The sequence below is a fragment of the Triplophysa rosa genome, linkage group LG25 (genome assembly GCF_024868665.1).
Source record: "Triplophysa rosa linkage group LG25, Trosa_1v2, whole genome shotgun sequence".
Lineage (NCBI taxonomy): Eukaryota > Metazoa > Chordata > Actinopteri > Cypriniformes > Nemacheilidae > Triplophysa > Triplophysa rosa.
In genome coordinates, this window is record NC_079914.1 from 3,101,735 (window position 1) to 3,109,124 (window position 7,390).

General features: G+C 36.6%; 1 long non-coding RNA gene across 1 annotated transcript; it reads left to right on the top strand.

Annotated features, from left to right (window-relative positions):
* The first annotated feature begins 532 nt into the window (after positions 1 to 532).
* Positions 533 to 1,417, top strand: LOC130549284 (uncharacterized). The gene is made up of 3 exons (XR_008962155.1): positions 533 to 884; positions 1,135 to 1,194; positions 1,289 to 1,417. It is a non-coding gene; the product is annotated as an uncharacterized LOC130549284 (long non-coding RNA).
* Positions 1,418 to 7,390: the final 5,973 nt, after the last annotated feature.

Consider the following 7,390-nt stretch of genomic DNA (forward strand, 5'->3'; position numbering starts at 1 on the left):
AAAACATGGCCTACGCAGTATGTCTGAAATGTATTCATACTACTCCCACTCATACTATATAGAACGTACTGTTTTGACGGCTGATAGGTAGGTACTTATTCAAATTCAGTACATACTGTCACAGTATGGGATTTTCGCAGCCATGCACATACCAAACCCGCTTGATGTCATTGCTTGGCGTCCAACAGAGTTCGTTCTTCCAAGGTTTTTCTATGTAGTTTTCATGTTAATTAGTTTACCCACATGTGTCTTGTTATCTCGTTTTCCCTGTTTATTTATAGCCATTGTGTTTCATTTGTTTGTTTGTCAGTCGTTGTTTGAAGTTTGTGTGTTCTTTTGTGTCTTTCGTTGGTTTTATTAAAAGTATAAACTGCATTAGGATCCGCTTCCATGCCTGGTTTCCGCATGTGTATGTGTGCGTTCTCGTTGTTTGCAGTTTTAGAACAACTACTTTTATTTTTAATTCTGTCAAAAATGAAAGATAGGATAGGATGAAATCAGTTATTAAGTCTGTCTGGACCTCATTTATCAATCTAACGTAGAAACGTGCGCAGAAATCGATTTACGACAGGGTTTACGTGTGATTCATCAAACATTCGTATGCCGCCAATCTCATCATACGAATGATCGTACCTACAAATGTGGAGGCTGAAATCGGTCGTAATTTACATATAACGCCCCTATAAATTCAGGGTGTAGACGCCTCGCCCCTAGATTTTGCGACACGGAGAAACGTAATCCGGCCAAAATTAGGATTTTTTTTCTGATTTAGGAATTAAAATTTAACCTTGGAAAGCGGAATCAAAGGAAGTAAAAAAAAAAATTTTTTGAAAGAGATCGTTGCGGTCAACAGCGTTGGTGTAGTGAACCGATCTCCAGCTGAGGTTTGTATTTTTTACTGGATATTTATGTTTTGTAAATATGACCGCAAATATTTTATTTTATTATACTGTTTCACTATTATAAATTTACACTGAAAGTATTGTTGTTGCTTTACATTACTTTGGTTGTATAATGCATTTAAATTTAAACTAAATTAATCTGACTTCAGTCTTGAAAAACTTTAAATTACATTTATTATAGAATAATGTTTATATGTAGGCTACATGTTTTTATACAGTTTTCTTCATTTAGGTGAAGAAAAAATGGTCTGTTACGGAGGAGACAGATGCATGTTTCTAAAGCAGGATAAAGGTTTAAAATCTAATGCTGCTAATCTTGCATTTCAGGTTGCTTAAATCAAGCACACACAATTTTATGTTTGCTTCATTTACTTTTTCTCTTTCAGGTCTGTCAGAGGCAGGACCAGCGGTCTTCAGGCCCCACTGGAACCTGCCACACAAAGCAAGGCAACCTGTGACCCAGTGCGCATCTTCCATCACATCGAACATAGCATAGTCACAATAATGTGAATAAGCAACTAATTAACAAATTAATTTTGAATTTTATCAAAACATACATTTAAAAATGTATCCGTCATGTTTACGTATATGTCTGACATCCACGACACTCCTCCAATCCGTTCTGTGATTGGGCGCTCACAAGGATTCCTGGGTAGGGGACATCAGTAGAGTCTGCATCAATGTGGGCTTCACCGAAGACCACATCGAGGGCACAAAGGAGGCGCTCGCGAGCAGACTTCTGAGCACTAAAAAGACAAATGGGACACCCTACGGACTCGTAGACTTGGCGAGCACGCGCAATTTAAATCCACAAGACCGCAAGTCCACATGAAGTGCGCCATTTGGGACAGGGCCCAAATACCCCCACTTGCGGTCTTGACCACTTGAGAGCATGTGCAAGCGACAGGAAGTAAGAGCGCAAGTCTGTCCAATGTCTCAAAAACGCAAAAGTGCAGTGCCCTTAACGCACACTAGACCCACACTATGGTCCTGTCCCAAATGGCGCACTTGCGGTCTCGTGGACTTAAATTGCGCGTTCTCGCCAAGTCTACGAGTCCGTAGGGTGCCCCATTTGTCTTTTTAGCGCTCAGAAGTCTGCTCGCGAGCGCCTCCTTTGTGCCCTCGATGTGGTCTTCGGTGAAGCCCGCATTGATGCAGACTCTACTGAAGTCCCCTACCCAGGAATCCTTGCGAACGCCCAATCACAGAACGGATGGGAGGAGTGTCGTGGATGTCAGACATATACGTAAACATGACGGATACATTTTTAAATGTATGTTTTGATAAAATTCACGTATGAACGTAGCGAGGAAGGCGGGACGAGAGCCGTGGGGCAGGAAGGCGGGGCCGGTGGCGTGAGTGATAATGAGTATCAGCTGTACGCGCACCGGTCCCACATGCCTCACGGAGGAGATCGGGAGCATAAGAGGAAGAGCAACAGGACTGCCGACGAGAGAGGACCGGGCCCAGACATGTTAAGTTTTGTTTATGTTTGTGTGTGGCCTTTTTACTTCCGTGTTATTGTTTGGTTATTTTATTAAAGTTTATTGTTAAATGTTCACCAGTTCCCGCCTCCTTCCTTCCCTACATTGAACCGTGTTAGAATTAATTTATTAATTAGTTACTTATTCGTATTATTGCTTATTTATTTTCTATTAAGCCAGCTATTCAAGAATAAAAACTTTTAATGCAGTGCATTTTCTTACTTAAGGTAATAAGCCATGTTTTGTTGTAGATCTATATCTAGTTGTCTCTGGGCTCAGTAAAGCTGAACAACACAGCTTCTGTATTATAGAGAAATATTAAATAACAACATATATGCATATTAAGAAGTGTATACAGAAGAATAGTGTATACAAATAAATACATATACATAAGCAGTTTCATTTAAGTCATGACAAATGAATGCATTACAAACATAAGTATCTATTGTATAATGCTCGGGTGACATATCAACATATGAACTACAGAACAATAAAAACCCGCAGCTCCTGTCCCAAAAAACAACAATGGGACAACAAGTGGTCGACTTCACGCGGCGCTGCGCAGACTGATCAGCGAATGACAACAAAGTACCGCGAGAGAGATTAGAAAGCACCGATTACTCTTTCCAGTGTGATGACCTCAAGTCTCTCCCAAAGTGCACTCCCATGTACCCTTGTGGACTCATGCCTAGTGCCCTATAGGTCTGCACTTCCTGACATCACCAAGTGTGGACTCAGAGGAGGTCCACAAGACTGGAATGCGCCATTTGGGACAGGGCCTATCTTGAATACCGAGCAGTATTCAGGGCTAAGTGTATCCCATCATGCATCACGTTCTGGATATATCATGAGACTTTTTGCTCAGAAGTTATACAACTACATTTTAAGGTTATATCTTTATTTATTTTATGTTTGGCTAACATGAGTTTTTCTTTTGTTTTTGCTTTTTTGGGTAGAGCTGCTTTGATACAATACAATTAACATTATACAAATAAATCTGACTTGACTTGACTATATAATTAATTAGATATCGCATATAATTTCTTAGTAAAACGTAGGTTGCACGTTTTATTGGTGAAAACTTAAGAGTTATGTATTTTGTAAAACTGCTTTTTATCACATACTTAGAAACACCACATTAATTAACGTTACATGTTTGCACTTGCTAAGTGTGTCCCAATGGGTTAGAAACACTACATGCTCACTTGGGATCTTCACATCCACTAGAACACTTGGGCCAAAAACAGGACATACGTCATGAAAGTAGTCAAGTGCAAAGACCGCAAGTGGGGGTATTTGGACACAGACAGAGAGAGAGACGCAGCAAGTTTGCGTTAGGTGGCTGTTGTGCCTGATGCCGATGCTTCCAAAAATAAAACTAAAGAACGTAAATCTACCCGGTGTAACCCGTGTTTTATTTGTGTTATTTGTATCCACGTTGAAGAGACTGGAGGGTTTACAGCAGAAAATAAGGGTTACAATAGCAACAATACCAAATTAAGTTTAAACAATCAACATTATCAAAATTTCTATCATGATTTCAATAACCCGTCAGGCAGTTCGCAGCCAAAAATATTCCGTTTTTTTTTTATTGCACTTTTATCTAAGTTTGTGTCTGAAAAAATGATATACTGTATGTACAAATGTCTTTGTCCCAAAAATCGTTTTAGGTATTTTGAGTTATGATACAAAATACATTTAAAACCATTTAAAAATACATTTAATAAATGCCAAGTTATTTTTGGTATACAACGTTTCACTGACATTTTTAGTGTGACTATTATTTACCTCAAAAGGAAATCTAACTTTGTATTTAAAAGAAAAACAAGACAAACAAATACAATATATGAACAAAGATTGTAAAAGATGTACATTTGCACAAGAATCCACCCATGATCCAGAAGCACTGCATTCTCTCTGAGACATAGCTCCAATTTTTATTATTCATGCAAAACCAGGAAATAAAAAGCTACACAACGTTCTCCATTCTATTTTAAGACAAAAATAACATATTAGCTAAAACAGTGGTAGCTTTCAAAATAGTTCAATAAATTCAATTAAACTTTAGTGCAAGCTAGAAATCTTGAACCAGATTTGAAATCAGGACCAAGGGATCCAGATTTTTCAAGGACCATTGATAGGATTGGTGCATGAGGTTTTTCCTAATTTCTAAGTTTCAAGAAAGCCTAATACAACGTATCAAATGTAGAAAAAAACCCTTTGATTTGAAATAATTTGTTTAATGTACAGTAACACATGTGGACAGGTAGGTGTGATATAGTCGGGCCAAAACAAAAAGTGAAAGTATTACAACTATGAATTATATTTTTAATAGATAAATATAAATTCATTTTCACTTTTTAATGGAGTATTTTGGCAGTTTGCAAGACATATCTAGGCCTGTATATAATATGACATTATCAGAGTAAATACATTTATTTATATCAGTCATTATGGTATTTTAATAACATATTTTATTTCAGTGAACAACAGTGACACCTTTAAAACAATAACAAAAGATGGGTGGAGTTTAGGGACAGTATCTGTGTTATGTCAAATTGAGATGTCAGACCTCAGCCAGCATGTATTAAAATCATTCATAATATGGTGAATGCTTACAGTAAATATCCATTACTCAAAACACCCACGAAGTTTCAATTTAGATGTCACAGCGCTTGCTTTCATCTGATCACAAACATTTGAAACATGTTTCGCCTTCTTGTATGTGTTGGATTGGTTTTACTGATCAGCAGATCAGTACCAACAGGTAAGATGTCTTCTTAATTTTACATACATGTACAGGTATATATGTAGCTGGAGGCTGTGTGTGATATGTGGCTGATCTGTGTATGAAGTGCATTGTGTAAAACTCACACAAATACTGTAGTGTAAAATGGCATGTGACATGTGAATCATTTTTAGAGAAATGGGATTACAAAATAAAATCACCCATCCGCTTGTGGGATGAATTTAAGCATCTGGCATTTATTTAGAAACTATTCAAAGATGAAAAACTTTGATACATTGAATCTTATTCGGCAAATATCTTTTTCAAACTTGACAGATTGTTTATTCGTAAATTAAAATATTTCATTTAGAACGTTGACTTCTGTCAAACGAGTTTTACTACATAATTCCTATATCTCATTTTGTGTTATTTCAGAGTTTGGATGACATTACTGTTTTCTCAGTGTGGAAAATTGTAAAAAAAAAATTGTGTTCAGATTTTGAACAATGTGATTGACATTTACAGTAAGCAGACGCTTTTATCTCTAAACCTTATTTATGACAGGAGGCAATAATACAAGAAGTACTAAAATAGAGGTTTCAACCATGTTAGTCAATACATGTTGAGAGAAAGAGTAGGGTTAGAGAAGCGAAATTAGCATGTTACAGTCAAATATTCAGGAAAAAGAAATATTTTTATGCTGGTATACCTGTTGAAAAAAAACAGTATATGCTGAGTTAGGTATGTTTTGATGCTGGTTTGTTGGTTTGTGCTGGTTTGCTGGTTTAAACTAGTCACATGCTGGTTTAAGATGGTCATGTGCTGGTTTAAACTGGTCATGTGCTTGTTTAAGCTGGTAATGTGCTGGTCTTAGCTAGTCATGTGTTGGTTTAAGCTGGTCATGAGCTGGTTCCTCACCAGTTTAAATCAGCACATGACCATCTTAAACCAGCACACGACCATCTTAAACCAGCATCAAAACATACCTAACCCAGCATATGTTTATTTTTAACAGGGTATTGTTTAGTAAATGGCATGACAGAAGGTCAGACGATTGTGCATTGGAAATTCATGGAGTAAAACTTACTAGTGAACATTGAAAACATTGTGCACCTGACATATATAGACAACAAGACACTTGATGGTAAATTAAAGCTAAAATATTTCTTGAAGATTCTAACATTGTTTCTGGTGCATTCGAGTCCAGTATCCTCAAAATGACCTTAAATGCAATTACTTTGGATTAAAGTATTATCATCAGATCTGATCATCAATCGTGTTATTTGAGATATCATAGCCTACATTTAATAATCTTTTATCTTGTTAATTGTGAAAATGTTTTTCAAAATCTACTTTCAATATTCCACAATCCTTGGCTTTAGGTCCAAAACACGAAAACAATTAATAATAATTGTGGCATCACACTTTAGTTTAGTTTATTGAAGTTTGACATAGCAAAACAATTTTCCTTTTAGCAGTGCAACCTAAAATGGATCAAACATAACATTTAATTTAATTTATGCATTTGGCAGATGCTTTGTACATTGCATTATCCTATACATTTTGTTTCTAAGTATGTTCAATCCCCTGGGATCGAACCCACAACCTTGGCGTTGTTAGCACCACGCTCTTATATACTGCAGACATATTTAGCCTATTTTCAGGTAAGAGAAGAGAAAATGTCATTGTCAACATTTGTTATGTTATAGTTTCAAAATGATAATGCAAAGAACACTTAGAAAATAGTAATATAGCTGCCATAAATGGGGAAAAATCTCCTTGGGGGACCATGCCCATAGATTTGGGCAAAGCCCCCAATGTCTGGCTCCGCCCCTGATTCTGATAGTAATATAAAATCTAGCCAGAAGAGCATTCTGAGAATTGTTTCTAAACACATTATAAATGTTAGAAATGTATATAGTAGTATACAGTTTAAAGTAGTAAAGTAGTATATAATATTGAATTGAGGAGTTAAAAGAGTAGTTCACATTCAAAATGAAAATTATGTCATCATTTACTCATCCTTTTGTCATTCAAACCTGTATGACTTTCTTCCTTCCGCAGAACACAAGAGAAGATATTTTGAAGAATGTTGGTGACAGAATAGCACAGCCCCCCATTCACTTCTATTGCAACCAATGCAAGTGAATGGGGGGCTGTTCACAACACTCTTCAAAATATCTTATTTTGTGTTCTGTGGAAAAAAGAAAGTCATACAGGTTTGAAATGACCAGAGGGTGAGTAAATGATGACTGCATTTTCATGGTGAACTACTC